This window comes from Bombina bombina, chromosome 7 (genome assembly GCF_027579735.1).
Source record: "Bombina bombina isolate aBomBom1 chromosome 7, aBomBom1.pri, whole genome shotgun sequence".
Taxonomy (NCBI): domain Eukaryota; kingdom Metazoa; phylum Chordata; class Amphibia; order Anura; family Bombinatoridae; genus Bombina; species Bombina bombina.
The window spans coordinates 606,075,566-606,092,436 of NC_069505.1; the positions used below are offsets into that span (position 1 = coordinate 606,075,566).

At 41.8% G+C, this 16,871-nt stretch overlaps 1 protein-coding gene across 1 annotated transcript in view; it reads right to left on the reverse strand.

Moving 5' to 3' along the window:
* Window positions 1–7,790, reverse strand: part of LOC128635611 (uncharacterized) — a 119,499-nt gene extending 111,709 nt beyond the window's left edge. The window contains exon 1 of the mRNA XM_053688674.1: window positions 7,724–7,790. The gene's annotated coding sequence lies outside the window, so the exon portion shown is untranslated. The remainder of the gene's footprint in view (window positions 1–7,723) is intronic.
* Between the last annotated feature and the right edge of the window lie 9,081 nt (window positions 7,791–16,871).

Here is a 16,871-nt window from a genome sequence, read left to right on the forward strand (position 1 = left end):
ATTTGATCGCATTTGGCGGTGAAATGGTGGCATGAAATATACCAAAATGGGCCTAGATCAATACTTTTGGTTTTCTACTACACTTAAGCTAAAATTAACTCTACAAGCTGCCAACATGCTCCCTAATTAACCCCTTCACTGCTGGGCATAAAACACGTGTGTTGCGCAGTGGCATTTAGCAGCCTTCTAATTACCAAAAAGCAACGCCAAAGCCATATAAGTCTGCTATTTCTGAACAAAGGGGATCCCAGAGAAGCATTTACAACCATTTATGCCATAATTGCATAAGTTGTTTGTAAATCATTTCTGTGAGAAACCTAAAGTTTGTGAAAAAGTGAACAATTTTTTTTATTTGATCGCATTTGGCGGTTAAATGGTGGCATGAAATATACCAAAATGGGCCTAGATCAATACTTTGGGTTGTCTACTACACTACACTTAAGCTAAATTAACTCTACAAGCTGCCTACATGCACCCTAATTAACCCCTTCACTGCTGGGCATAAAACATGTGTGGTGCGCAGTGTCATTTAGCAGCCTTCTAATTACCAAAAAGCAACGCCAAAGCCATATAAGTCTGATATAATGGCATGTCTGGCACACAGTGTTGGGGCAAGGCTGACCACTGATACCTGGTCTGCAAAGCATGATCAGGGCAGGTATATCACCTACACTGCGCACTGTGAAGCGGGCGTAACCCTTACACTACCTGATCGATACAACATCATACCTGATGTTTTAAAGCACGTTATTCCAAACAATTTATGAATGTTAGGTGATTTATGCCCTTTATGGATTAAAACCAGACTCTGCATCAACTATGTAATTTTCCATGGGAGTTTTGCCATGGATCCCCCTCCGGCATTCCACAGTCCAGGTGTTAGTCCCCTTGAAACAACTTTTCCATCACTATTGTGGCCAGAAAGAGTCCCTGTGGTTTTTAAAATTCGCCTGCCTATTGAAGTCTATGGCGGTTCGCCCAGTTCGCGAACTTTTGCGGAAGTTCGTGTTCGCCGTTTGCGAACCCAAATTTTTAGGTTTGCGACATCACTAATGTGCACTAATCCTTTGGTCCCAACTTTCATTGTCAGTACACACAGCCCCCAGCTCACTCTAGCTGCCTGTCTCTCACATACCTACACACAGCCCCCAGATCACTCTAGCTGCCTGTCTCTCACATACCTACACACAGCCCCCAGCTCACCCTATCTGCCTGTCTCTCACATACCTACACACAGCCCCCAGTTCACTCTATCTGCCTGTCTCTCACATACCTACACACAGCCCCCAGTTCACTCTATCTGCCTGTCTCTCACATACCTACACACAGCCCCCAGCTCGCTCTAGCTGTCTGTCTCTCACATACCTACACACAGCCCACAGCTCACTCTAGCTGCCTGTCTCTCACATACCTACACACAGCCCCCAGCTCACTCTAGCTGCCTGTCTCTCACATACCTACACACAGCCCCCAGCTCACTCTAGCTGCCTGTCTCTCACATACCTACACACAGCCCCCAGCTCACTCTAGCTGCCTGTCTCTCACATACCTACACACAGCCCCCAGCTCACTCTAGCTGCCTGTCTCTCACATACCTACACACAGCCCACAGCTCACTCTAGCTGCCTGTCTCTCACATACCTACACACAGCCTACAGCTCACTCTAGCTGTCTGTCTCTCACATACCTACACACAGCCCCTAGCTCACTCTAGCTGCCTGTCTCTCACATACCTACACACAGCCTACAGCTCACTCTAGCTGCCTGTCTCTCACACACCTACACACAGCCTACAGCTCACTCTAGCTGTCTGTCTCTCACACACCTACACACAGCCTACAGCTCACTCTAGCTGTCTGTCTCTCACACACCTACACACAGCCCCCAGCTCACTCTAGCTGCCTGTCTCTCACATACCTACACACAGCCTACAGCTCACTCTAGCTGTCTGTCTCTCACATACCTACACACAGCCCCTAGCTCACTCTAGCTGCCTGTCTCTCACATACCTACACACAGCCTACAGCTCACTCTAGCTGTCTGTCTCGCACACACCTACACGCAGCCTACAGCTCACTCTAGCTGTCTGTCTCTCACACACCTACACACAGCCTACAGCTCACTCTAGCTGCCTGTCTCTCACATACCTACACACAGCCCCTAGCTCACTCTAGCTGTCTGTCTCTCACATACCTACACACAGCCCCTAGCTCACTCTAGCTGCCTGTCTCTCACACACCTACACACAGCCTACAGCTCACTCTAGCTGCCTGTCTCTCACATACCTACAAACAGCCTACAGCTCACTCTAGCTGCCTGTCTCTCACACACCTACACACAGCCTACAGCTCACTCTAGCTGCCGGTCTCTCACATACCTACAAACAGCCTACAGCTCACTCTAGCTGTCTGTCTCGCACACACCTACACACAGCCTACAGCTCACTCTAGCTGCCTGTCTCTCACACACCTACACACAGCCTACAGCTCACTCTAGCTGCCTGTCTCTCACATACCTACAAACAGCCTACAGCTCACTCTAGCTGTCTGTCTCTCACACACCAACACACAGCCTACAGCTCACTCTAGCTGTCTGTCTCTCACACACCTACACACAGCCTACAGCTCACTCTAGCTGCCTGTCTCTCACATACCTACACACAGCCTACAGCTCACTCTAGCTGTCTGTCTCTCACACACCTACACACAGCCTACAGCTCACTCTAGCTGCCTGTCTCTCACACACCTACACACAGCCTACAGCTCACTCTAGCTGTCTGTCTCTCACATACCTACAAACAGCCTACAGCTCACTCTAGCTGTCTGTCTCTCACACACCTACACACAGCCTACAGCTCACTCTAGCTGTCTGTCTCTCACACACCTACACACAGCCCCCAGCTCACTCTAGCTGCCTGTCTCTCACATACCTACACACAGCCTACAGCTCACTCTAGCTGTCTGTCTCTCACATACCTACACACAGCCCCTAGCTCACTCTAGCTGCCTGTCTCTCACATACCTACACACAGCCTACAGCTCACTCTAGCTGTCTGTCTCGCACACACCTACATGCAGCCTACAGCTCACTCTAGCTGTCTGTCTCTCACACACCTACACACAGCCTACAGCTCACTCTAGCTGCCTGTCTCTCACATACCTACACACAGCCCCTAGCTCACTCTAGCTGTCTGTCTCTCACATACCTACACACAGCCCCTAGCTCACTCTAGCTGCCTGTCTCTCACACACCTACACACAGCCTACAGCTCACTCTAGCTGCCTGTCTCTCACATACCTACAAACAGCCTACAGCTCACTCTAGCTGCCTGTCTCTCACACACCTACACACAGCCTACAGCTCACTCTAGCTGCCGGTCTCTCACATACCTACAAACAGCCTACAGCTCACTCTAGCTGTCTGTCTCGCACACACCTACACACAGCCTACAGCTCACTCTAGCTGCCTGTCTCTCACACACCTACACACAGCCTACAGCTCACTCTAGCTGCCTGTCTCTCACATACCTACAAACAGCCTACAGCTCACTCTAGCTGTCTGTCTCTCACACACCAACACACAGCCTACAGCTCACTCTAGCTGTCTGTCTCTCACACACCTACACACAGCCTACAGCTCACTCTAGCTGCCTGTCTCTCACATACCTACACACAGCCTACAGCTCACTCTAGCTGTCTGTCTCTCACACACCTACACACAGCCTACAGCTCACTCTAGCTGCCTGTCTCTCACACACCTACACACAGCCTACAGCTCACTCTAGCTGCCTGTCTCTCACACACCAACACACAGCCTACAGCTCACTCTAGCTGTCTGTCTCTCACATACCTACAAACAGCCTGCAGCTCACTCTAGCTGTCTGTCTCTCACACACCAACACACAGCCTACAGCTCACTCTAGCTGTCTGTCTCTCACACACCAACACACAGCCTACAGCTCACTCTAGCTGCCCTTCTTACACAAACAGCCACCAGTTCACCCTACCTGCCTCTTCCTCTCACACACCTACACACAGCCTACAGCTCACTCTAGCTGCCCTTCTTACACAAACAGCCACCAGTTCACCCTACCTGCCTCTTCCTCTCACACACAGCCCCCTGCTCACTGTAACTGCCCTACACATACACATCACACACATCACATATCCCCCAGATCATCCTATCTGCTCCTCTCACACAAACAGTAAGTGACAGGAAGCACCCCATTTCACCTAGGGCTATTTTTTACGTTTCTGATCATTGTTATTATTATTAATAATAATAATATGCACTAGGGCTTCTCTTTAATCCACTAAAAGCCAAGGAGTAAAAGACTGAGTTACCTTCAGTTACTTACCTGCATTAGGGTGGCCAGCAGGTCATGTAATGACACTTAGGTGTATTGCAGTAACCAGTAGCAAATGTACGTAATCATTTTTTTATTTTTTTTGGTAGGAGGGGAGGGGCGCAAGTAGCTGGTCTTGCCTAGGGTGCAAAACAGTCTAGCACCAGCCCTGATGGTCTATATATATATATGTATGTATCTTAATATGTATTTAGGTGTGTATGTATACATTTAAGTGTATGTGTGTGTGTGTGTGTGTGTATACATATAAGTGTGTGTGTGTGTGTGTGTATACATATAAGTGTGTGTGTGTGTATACATATAAGTGTGTGTGTGTGTGTGTGTGTGTGTATACATATAAGTGTGTGTATGTGTGTGTGTGTGTGTGTGTATACATATAAGTGTGTGTGTGTGTATACATATAAGTGTGTGTGTGTGTGTGTATACATATAAGTGTGTGTGTGTGTGTGTATGTGTGTGTATACATATAAGTGTGTGTGTGTGTGTGTATACATATAAGTGTGTGTGTGTGTGTGTATACATATAAGTGTGTGTATGTATGTGTGTGTGTGTGTGTGTGTGTGTGTGTATACATATAAGTGTGTGTGTGTGTGTGTGTGTATACATATAAGTGTGTGTGTGTGTGTGTATACATATAAGTGTGTGTATGTGTGTGTGTGCATACATATGTACATATACATGTGTATTTATGTACAGTATATACATACATATATACACATATACACACTTGTATGTATGTATATATATATATATATATATATATATATATATATATATATATATATATATATATATATATATATATATACATAAATACATATATACACATATATATACATACTTTGGAGCATCTTCCACTCAAATACCTAAGAACTTGAAAAATATTTTTTATTAAAAAAAAAATACTGTGTATTTAATGTAAATATTTTGCATTTTAATGTTCTTCACATAGTGGAAAATGTTCTTTGTATTTATAAATAGTTATTCCTATATATTTCTGTATACAACACTTAAAGGGAGATAAAACCCCAGCATTTTATTTCATTATCCAGATAGAGCATACAATTTAAAAAAACTTTACAATTAACTTATTTTGTCTAATTAGCTTCCTTTTCTTGGTATCCTTTGCTGAAAAGCATACCTAGGTAGACTCAGAAGGAGTAATGCAATACTGGGGGCTAGCTGCTAAGTGGTTGCTGAAAATATATGTTTCTGGTCATTGGATCACTTGATATGTTTTATTAGCTCCCTATAGAGCATTGCTGCTTGTTTAACAAATGATACCAAGAGAATAAGGACAATTTAATAAAAGAAGTATATTGGAAATGTGTTTAAAATTAAAAGCCCTATCTGAATCATAAAAGAAAAAAATGGGCTTCATGTCCCTTTAAAACCTACCACACAATATTATATTATATATAAGACCATATTAATACTGAGCCTTGTACAAACAGAATTATATCCTATATTATAAAAGACAAGAGTTTGTCTGAAGCCGTCATGCGCAGTTCAGACAAACTCTTGCCGCTGATCGCACGCGCACCCTTGGCCAGCTGTTGATACTTCGCACGCGCGCACTCTCGCACCCACTGATGTCAGCACTTTGACCCCCCTTGAAACTGATGTGAGCACTTTGACCCCCCTTGCTGAATGCGCACGCACCACCCTCGCACCCACTTAGCGTAGCTGACAAAACTTTCACCGCGACACATGAGATCCCCCTTGCAGAATGCGCACGCACCCTCGCACTCACATGCGCACGCGAACCCACGCGCACGCAACTAATCGTTGACATGAGATCCCCCTTGCAGAATGCGCACGCACCCTCGCACCCTGCGCACGCGCACGCAAATAGCCGTTGAAAGCAGCTGATCAGAGACAGGGGAGAGGGAGAGAGGGAGACAGGGGAGAGGGAGACAGGGGAGAGGGAGACAGGGGAGAGGGAGAGAGAGACAGGGGAGAGGGAGACAGGGGAGAGGGTGAGAGAGACAGGGGAGAGGGAGACAGGGGAGAGGGAGACAGGGGAGAGGGAGACAGGGGAGAGGGAGAGAGGGGAGAGGGAGAGAGGGGAGAGGGGGAGAGGGAGACAGGGGAGAGGGAGACAGGGGAGAGGGAGACAGGGGAGAGGGAGACAGGGGAGAGGGAGACAGGGAGACAGGGGAGAGGGAGAGAGGGAGACAGGGGAGAGGGAGACAGGGGAGAGGGAGAGAGGGGAGAGGGAGAGAGGGGAGAGGGGGAGAGGGAGACGGGGAGAGGGAGACAGGGGAGAGGGAGACAGGGGAGAGGGAGACAGGGGAGAGGGAGACAGGGAGACAGGGGAGAGGGAGAGAGGGAGACAGGGGAGAGGGAGACAGGGGAGAGGGAGACAGGGGAGAGGGAGACAGGGGAGAGGGTGAGAGGGGAGAGGGAGACAGGGGAGAGGGAGACAGGGGAGAGGGAGACAGGGGAGAGGGAGAGAGAGACAGGGGAGAGGGAGACAGGGGAGAGGGTGAGAGAGACAGGGGAGAGGGAGACAGGGGAGAGGGAGACAGGGGAGAGGGAGACAGGGGAGAGGGAGACAGGGGAGAGGGAGACAGGGGAGAGGGAGAGAGGGAGACAGGGGAGAGGGAGACAGGGGAGAGGGAGACAGGGGAGAGGGAGACAGGGGAGAGGGAGACAGGGGAGAGGGAGACAGGGGAGAGGGAGAGAGGGGAGAGGGAGACAGGGGAGAGGGAGACAGGGGGACAAGGGAGAGGGAGAGAGAGACAGGGGAGAGGGAGACAGGGGAGAGGGAGACAGGGGAGAGGGAGAGAGAGACAGGGGAGAGGGAGACAGGGGAGAGGGTGAGAGAGACAGGGGAGAGGGAGACAGGGGAGAGGGTGAGAGAGACAGGGGAGAGGGAGACAGGGGGAGAGGGTGAGAGAGACAGGGGGGGAGAGAGAGAGACAGGGGGGGAGAGAGAGAGACAGGGGGGGAGAGAGAGAGGGGAGAGAGAGAGACAGACAGGGGAGAGAGAGAGAGACAGGGGGGAGGAGAGAGAGGCAGGGGAGAGAGAGAGAGACAGGGGAGTGAGAGTGAGAGTGAGAGAGACAGGGGGGATAGAGTGAGAGAGACAGGGGGAGAGAGTGAGAGAGACAGGGGGGAGAAAGAGGGGAGAGAGAGAGATAGGGCAGAGAGAGAGAGAGAATATAAAAATAAAAATAAACCACACGGCCCGTGTGAACGGGCTTTAGGACTAGTATATATATAAAACCCTCCAAGCACAAATGAAAATACTTTCACAAATAATCAATCACACATTTATTAAAGAAGAGATAGAACTTATTGCCACACAGTTTAAATACAATAACAAAATAAAGTAATACATTGTCATATTACCCTGATAATTATGTCCTCTCTGGGAGTCCTAGACGGTATGGAGTATATTAGAGGTCTTCTCTCTAGGGTAGACAGTTACAATACTCTACACTGACAATGAGTTTAAATACCCATTAGACTGCTGACATTTGTAAAACTCTAGTCTTGGCAGTGTTCCAGAGAGGGTAATGTGATCTTTCCTTCAGCAATTAGTCACTCCCAGATATCCCATATAAACTCTAAGCTGTACATATCCTACTGATTACATCAACATTACTTCATGGTCAGCTCTCTTACAAAAAAAAAAAACCAGGGACCTCTTTTGCTAATTCAATCACACATGATGGATATACATTAACAACTTACAGCCCACCCCTTTGCTAAGCTTTATAGTGTAATGAAAGGATTATCACATCACAGACGTTTATAAACTATCCTTTTTTTATTAACTTAATTTGTGATCTGATTTCACATAAAAAAAACTTAAAGGGACAGTATACACCAATTTTTATTTAACTGCATGTAATAGACACTGCTATAATATAGACACTGCTATAAAGAAGAATATGCACAGATACTGATATACAAATCCAGTATAAAACCTTTTAAAAGCTTACTTAGAAGCTCCCAATTTTGCACTGTTGGCGAAGTTAGCCTGGGACACCCACTGCAATGGGCTTGAAAATCAGGAAAAGCAGACACTCCCCGCTCCCCCCTGCATATGAAAAAAATCTATTATACAAACAGGAGCAAGCATGAGGCTGTAGACATCAGTATATATCTAAAACTTTGAGGCTTGGTTAGGAATCTGAAAATCATCACAATGTTCATTAAAAACATGGGCTGTATAAATGGGTAATCTTCAATGTCCTTTTAACATATTCATAACAATTATACATTGAATAACAATTACTATTTTACAGATAATTTGCAAAACCAGGTGTTGAGTAACATTATATAAAGAGTCCCACAAGATTTAACAAGCCAAGTCCTCAATTGCAAGTTTAACTCTTTGGAGCCAATTGACCAAAGTACGAGCGGACATTATACGATACAGCATACGCTGTCGACATTTATCATTGCACAAGCAGTTCTGGTGAACTGCTTGTGCAATGCCACCCCCTGCAGATTCGCGGCCAATCGGCCACTAGCAGGGGGTGTCAATTAGCCCGATCGTATAGGATATACAATATAGTATAGGATATAGGATATAGTATAAAATGGGTATCAAATATAAAAACATTCCTCTGATCCATAAAGAAAATAAATTCCCTTAGTAACAAAATAATAGTTTCCATCTACATCATATGCAATTTTTTATGTTAGTGTTACAGTTTGCAAGTTTAACTGTGCAGGTGAATTTTTTTTCAAACTCACATTTCCCATTGGATTATTTTCTCCCAAAGTCTGACTACATCCTGGATCATCATCTTCAAATGTATTTTTATGCCTAATGCAGCAAGTATATACTAATATAACAAGATTATTGCATTGACAATGATAATTTTTTTTATTGGCTAACTATACATTTATAAGATGACCAAGCTTTCAGAAGTATTCCTTCCTTTCTCAAGTCTGAAGCAATACTGACCAATTCAATTGAATTTACAGATTATGGGGCCTATCTATCAAACTCCGAAAGGAGCTTGACGGCCCGAGTTTCTGGCGAGTCTTCAGACTCGCCAGAAACAGCAGTTATAAAGCAGCGGTCTAAAGACCGCTGCTCCATAACCCTGTCCGCCTGCTCAGAATCGCAACAATTCAACCCGATCGAGTACTATCGGGTTGAATGACACCTCCCTGCCGGTGGCCGATTGCAGGGGACGGCGTTGCATCAGCAGCTCTTGTGAGCTGCTGGTGCAATGCTGAATATGGAGAGCGTATTGCTCTCCGCATTCAGCGAGGTCTTGCGGACCTGATCCGCACTGTCGGATCAGGTCCACAAGACCTTTGTTAAATAGGGGCCTATATCTTGAAACAGACAGGGGAAATATATAGTTTTACATAGAGCATATACTGACATAAAGTTATATATCAACATGAAATAAAATAGTATAAAGATGTGAAATTATCTATACAGGGGGAGTAATAAATAGTCAAGAAAGAAGAAAGGAAAGAAGTGAAATAACGAAGGAAAGAAGAAAGAAAGAAAGAAAGAAAGAAAGAAAGAAAGAAAGAAAGAAAGAAAGAAAGAAAGAAAGAAAGAAAGAAAGAAAGAAAGAAAGAAAGAAAGAAAGAAAGAAAGAAAAAAAAAAGAAAAAGGAATTATAATGATGGCAAAAGTGTGGACATAGGTTTACCTGTGTACCTATGTATAGAGAGTGTGGAATATACAATGTAATTGACTATATGAAAGTACATTACAAAAAAAATGATAATGTGTTAAGAACACAGAGTCCACATTTAGTCCAGAATTAAACATGTTGAAGTGCGTTATCATTTTCATTTCAAAGGTTTTTCTTTCCATGGTGTTTTTGAAGTTGCCTCTGAGAGTCTTGGTTTTGAGGTTTTGGATGGAGTGGTCAGGTTTAGTGAAATGGTGACCAACAGGGGTATAGTATTTTGTTTCACAGAGATTTTTGATTGAGTGTCTGTGTAAGTTCATCCGAAGGTGCAGTTTTTGACTTGTGTGTATATATATATATATATATATACAGGGAGTGCAGAATTATTAGGCAAATAAGTATTTTGACCACATCATCCTCTTTATGCATGTTGTCTTACTCCAAGCTGTATAGGCTTGAAAGCCTACTACCAATTAAGCATATTAGGTGATGTGCATCTCTGTGATGAGAAGGGGTGTGGTCTAATGACATCAACACCCTATATCAGGTGTGCATAATTATTAGGCAACTTCCTTTCCTTTGGCAAAATGGGTCAAAAGAAGGACTTGACAGGCTCAGAAAAGTCAAAAATAGTGAGATATCTTGCAGAGGGATGCAGCACTCTTAAAATTGCAAAGCTTCTGAAGCATGATCATCGAACAATCAAGCGTTTCATTCAAAATAGTCAACAGGGTCGCAAGAAGTGTGTGGAAAAACCAAGGCGCAAAATAACTGCCCATTAACTGAGAAAAGTCAAGCGTGCAGCTGCCAAGATGCCACTTGCCACCAGTTTGGCCATATTTCAGAGCTGCAACATCACTGGAGTGCCCAAAAGCACAAGGTGTGCAATACTCAGAGACATGGCCAAGGTAAGAAAGGCTGAAAGACGACCACCACTGAACAAGACACACAAGCTGAAACGTCAAGACTGGGCCAAGAAATATCTCAAGACTGATTTTTCTAAGGTTTTATGGACTGATGAAATGAGAGTGAGACTTGATGGGCCGATGGATGGGCCCGTGGCTGGATTGGTAAAGGGCAGAGAGCTCCAGTCTGACTCAGACGCCAGCAAGGTGGAGGTGGAGTACTGGTTTGGGCTGGTATCATCAAAGTTGAGCTTGTGGGGCCTTTTCGGGTTGAGGATGGAGTCAAGCTCAACTCCCAGTCCTACTGCCAGTTTCTGGAAGACACCTTCTTCAAGCAGTGGTACAGGAAGAAGTCTGCATCCTTCAAGAAAAACATGATTTTCATGCAGGACAATGCTCCATCACACGCGTCCAAGTACTCCACAGCGTGGCTGGCAAGAAAGGGTATAAAAGAAGAAAATCTAATGACATGGCCTCCTTGTTCACCTGATCTGAACCCCATTGAGAACCTGTGGTCCATCATCAAATGTGAGATTTACAAGGAGGGAAAACAGTACACCTCTCTGAACAGTGTCTGGGAGGCTGTGGTTGCTGCTGCACGCAATGTTGATGGTGAACAGATCAAAACACTGACAGAATCCATGGATGGCAGGCTTTTGAGTGTCCTTGCAAAGAAAGGTGGCTATATTGGTCACTGATTTGTTTTTGTTTTGTTTTTGAATGTCAGAAATGTATATTTGTGAATGTTGAGATGTTATATTGGTTTCACTGGTAAAAATAAATAATTGAAATGGGTATATATTTGTTTTTTGTTAAGTTGCCTAATAATTATGCACAGTAATAGTCACATGCACACACAGATATCCCCCTAAAATAGCTATAACTAAAAACAAACTAAAAACTACTTCCAAAACTATTCAGCTTTGATATTAATGAGTTTTTTGGGTTCATTGAGAACATGGTTGTTGTTCAATAATAAAATTAATCCTCAAAAATACAACTTGCCTAATAATTCTGCACTCCCTGTATATATATAACAGGTGTGCTCATGACAGAGTAATAGAGTTGTGAATATTAAGCCAGGGAGTCTCATTCTATTATGAAGAGTAAAATCAGGAATGATTCAGCCCACTGTGGCAAAGGACTGTAGTGTTAGGACCAGTCTATATTGGGGCACCTTGTAAGTGGTGACTGGCTAAGCAAAATATGGCCATATTGTGTGACTAAGATCCCAATTTTATTAAAAAAGAATAGTTGTCTCTTGATGTTTGCAGGCAATTTTTTTGCAGCAGTTCAAAAAATATGTTGTGCTTTTGAAAATGGATATGCGCCAATACCTTTTTTGTTTGTGTAATTACTGGGTCATATTGGTAGCACTCCCAAAGATGTGTATATAAACTTTTTGTTAGGTGTGCTAAACCAAATTTTGTATTTGTGTGTATATATATATATATATATATATATATATATATATATATATATATATATATAAAAGTAAAACGAGAAAGAAAGACTCGCGTCCACTCTGGCAGAAGTTTTTGGAGCACAATTTTTCACAAACAAATGGTCCGTAAAGATTCACCAACAGCTGATCGCTGTTCCACAAAGACAAACGCAAGGTGGGCGTGGCCAGAGTGGACGCGAGTAAGACAAGAAGCCGGGGGAAATACCTGTCAAGATTTCTTGGTACAAACAGCGATACCCGGCATTCAGGTTTTTTGTCCTGACTCCTTGGACTAAGCACTTACAGCAAGCGGTCCTGAGCGATATTTTAATCTACATGCTCAAACATACCTCATAAGTTTGAGGTTGATTCTTGTGAGTAGACACCCTACGGGGGAGCTGTTTTAATATACACTTGTATCATTGTTTGATTAAATTGATTTGCACTATGTAGGTGCCTTTGTGCGCTTTCTTTCTCGTTTTACTTTTAGATTTCTACCTCACTCCATGAGATTCCGGAGGATTATTAAGACACAGCAGCCGACACCTACAATTGATCTGCACTACTACGTGGGATCTAATTAATTTATCCTTTTTTAATACAATATTTGACCTTGCCATATATATTTTGGTTATTTTGTTGTATATTTCCATAAACTAACAATATTTGATTGTTTGATTTTGGTGTCATCCTAATATTTAGAACACATTAAGTACACACAATTGTGAAAAAATTTTTTTTTTTTAAATTTTGTTATTAAGAGGTTTATTTAGAGCGCAGTTCTGTGTTTTGGAGGAAGGGTTTTTAACTCTTTCACACACACGTTTTTTTCTTGCTTTATATATATATATATATATATATATATATATATATATATATATATATATATATATATATATATATATATATATATATATATATATATATATATTGTCAGTATATTTATGAAAATCTTAGCAGTATTCTCTAAACTGTGTGTGAGTATATGGCAGGGAATATATATCTTCCTTTAAACTAAACCTGCAATCAAACATACATTTGCTAAGACAATAAAATTAATCTAAATATCTGAATTCTTTATTATTAGTAAATAACTATGAACATGTTGATACATAAATATTTGTAATGATTAGAATATGAGTCAATATTATATGCGTTAAAACAAAAACTATTTAAAATATGCTATGCAAAGCTCATGCCAATTTACTTTAAAACCAATCTTTCATTCAGAGCTGCATTTAAAATATTACAATGAGACCTAAAATAGCAGTTACAAACATTCAGCAATATGATTTACAGTGTTAATTTAAGCAATAGTACAATATACACTTCTATTAAAAACATCAGAAATTGTATATATTTATTTATGTAAAAACCCAATTCTGAGTTATCACTCTATAGTTGTACAGATAAAATAATTTAGCAGCAAGGATTTGTTTAACCATATACAGACTGAATATAAATTACAGCTATTATGCATATATCTGTGTTAAAATATTAATTGCAACCCTTTTTCTTTTTATATATATATATACGTTACCAAAATGATATTCAGCTTCAAGATTTTTCCCACCTCATATAAAATAAGTGTAATTGCAATGGAAGAGAAGTATGGCCCACTTTGTTTTATAGTTTGACTGTGTCCCACCCAAACAGTTTCAGTCAGTTCCAAAACTCAGCAGCCAGTCTCTCTTTTTTTTCTTCTGCATACAACTTATTGTCTAATCATTGGTGTGAAATATGGGTGGCCCTTCGAAACCTTGTCCCTGCTATTGGCTTACCTTGTGAGTGTGCGTTGCTAAGGAGATGCATTCTTTAACAGCCAATCATCTCCTGGCTGTAATACCTGTGTCGCAACACCGTACCTTGTCCATCGGGTGGCAGTATTACAAACAGCCAGCACAGAACAAATGCAGCATGACAAAAAAAAAATAAAGCTATACATTTAAACATCTTTTTTTAAAATGTGTAATAACTACCATAATTTTCTTCATATTAATAAGTTCGCAATACCAATCACAGCTGGGTAAGATTACATTACCTCTCTGGTCATTTTGATATGAAACATGTGTCTAACATTATTTATATTGTATTATATTAATTTATATTAATGCAATTTAATATTACTAATTATTTTGAAATTTATGGCATTTATATATCTAATATATTTTCATATGATATAGCATGCTCTATGTCTTCGATAATCTCTGCACACATGAATTGATGCCTGCAATAGAAATGGAAACAACCGTTAGAAATGATCTAAGCATTCATATGTCTATGGTCCATCTGAAATAAGATTAAGTATTTTATATATATGCACTCCAAATATGGGACCATAAAAATGGTTATCCAATCTATACCAATTCTGAATCTATTTCCTACACAAATATCCCCTGCAGCAATTATCTATTTAATATGATGTGTTTAATTTCAATATATATATCATGAATCATTTTAAACATACATGGAAAACTGGCATTGTTCCCTTCGCAAAATGTATTTAATTCTATTTGTCTCACCTTCCCCCCAGCTGTGGGTCTGCAGTACGTATGTCTTACTTTGAATCTATAAAGCTTTAGGTGACAAATTCCAGAGGGCTCCCAAGCATATTCTCCACCCAAAACACAGATCATTTATTCTAAATAATCAAAGGGGTTTCCTGTAAGTACTATGTTTATCCAACTATTTTAGATTTTATCCTTTTAAGTGATCGTTTTAAATTGGGTAGACCAAATGTCTTAGAGTCATAAAACTCTGCATATAGTCAAATGAGCATGGTCACTGAGTTAATTCCTTTTGGAAAATGTCTGTATTTTACACAGCAGGAGGTCGTGCTTCAAAAGCTAGGCTGATTTTCAATCCTGATAAACGTGTATTCACCCAGCTCTCATCTGGTAGGGGGTTGGGACCCCCTGTGGATTAGAAGCTGTGTTCAACAAACTCATGTTCAATTAATCCTGAGGTCTCATCTAACATATACAGTGTATAAAATATACATATATATATATATATATACATATATATGTATACATATGTAATATTCATCATAATATTCATATACTCTGACATAAATCCCCCTTCCAACTTCAAATAGATGTAGTACACATGTATTTGAATTGGCTTAAAGTCAGTGGTATTTGATGATGATCAACCGTATACCTCATAGACAGTCTCTTATGTAGAAAGTTTGTTATTTTGAGCATTCATGTTTATCAGTTGGGCATCTTTAAACTACAGTATGTCTTTAGTTCATTTGGGGATATGACACTTCATTCTCCCTCTATGACTTGTAGTTGGGATCTGGGATGACATGCCCGCAATTGATTGATATGGACCAATTTATCTATGAAACTTTCATTTTTGGGGATCCTTATTTTATAGGCCACTGGAGATATTTTGTCAGTAATGACGAAAGGACCTTTCCATGAGGGAAGAAATTTCTTCTCCCTAACCTGATCTCTTCCAAAGTTATAAAGATAAACTTTATCATTTATTTCATATTCCTTTTTGGATGTTTTGAGATCATAATAGGTTTTAGTGGCAGTTGCGGCTCTTTCTAAATTCCTTTGAGCAAATGCATATTGCAGGTGCTTTCTTAGGTTCTCCACATATTGATGTGTATTGGCAGCGTTTATCAAGTTTTGGTCTGATGTACGGTACAGCAGATGCTGAGGTAGAACCATTCTTCTACCAGTCATCAGTTCAAAAGGTGACATCTTGGTAGCATTACTTGGAGTTGCTCTTAATGCCATTAAGACTAGAGGTAGTTTTACATCCCAGTCTTTACCCGTTTCACTCACAAACTTTTTGAGGATTTTAACAATGGACTGGTTGTAACGCTCTACACCACCACTTGAGGCAGCTCTATAAGCAAAATGGAGCTTTCTTTTAACCCCTAGTATTTTCCACATTTTGGTCATCACTTCGCTAGTGAAGTGGGTCCCCCGATCTGACTCGATTCTTTGGGGTAAACCAAATCTGGAAAATACATGGTTGATGAGCAACGCTGCACATGTTTCAGCACTATTGTTAGGTGCACTAATGCATTCTACCCATTTATTGAACAGGCATGTCACTGTTAACATGTATTTGTTACCTCTTGATGACCTTGTTACCGGACCAATAAAATCAATTTGTATATCTGACCATGGCATTACCATCCCCCTTTTCTGCAATGGCGCTCTATGCGTTGGCGCCGTGGGTTGGAACTGTGGACAGATTAAACAACCTTGACAGTAGGTTTGAACATGTTTCAACATGTGTGGCCAAAAAGCGTAGTCACGCAATATTTCGTACGTGAGTTTGGCACCACGATGACCAGATGTGGGAGCATCATGGGCATGTTGAAGCGTTAGACCTCTGAACTTGGTGGGTACTACCCATTGCTGAATGCCAGTTTTGGAGGTTCTAATTAACAAACCATCCTGTAACTTGAATTGTGATCTGGATTTCATTAAGATTCTAAGATCTTCTTTGCCAATACAATCATCTTTTGAGATCGGGTTGCTTTCAGGATCTTCTATGTGTTTATA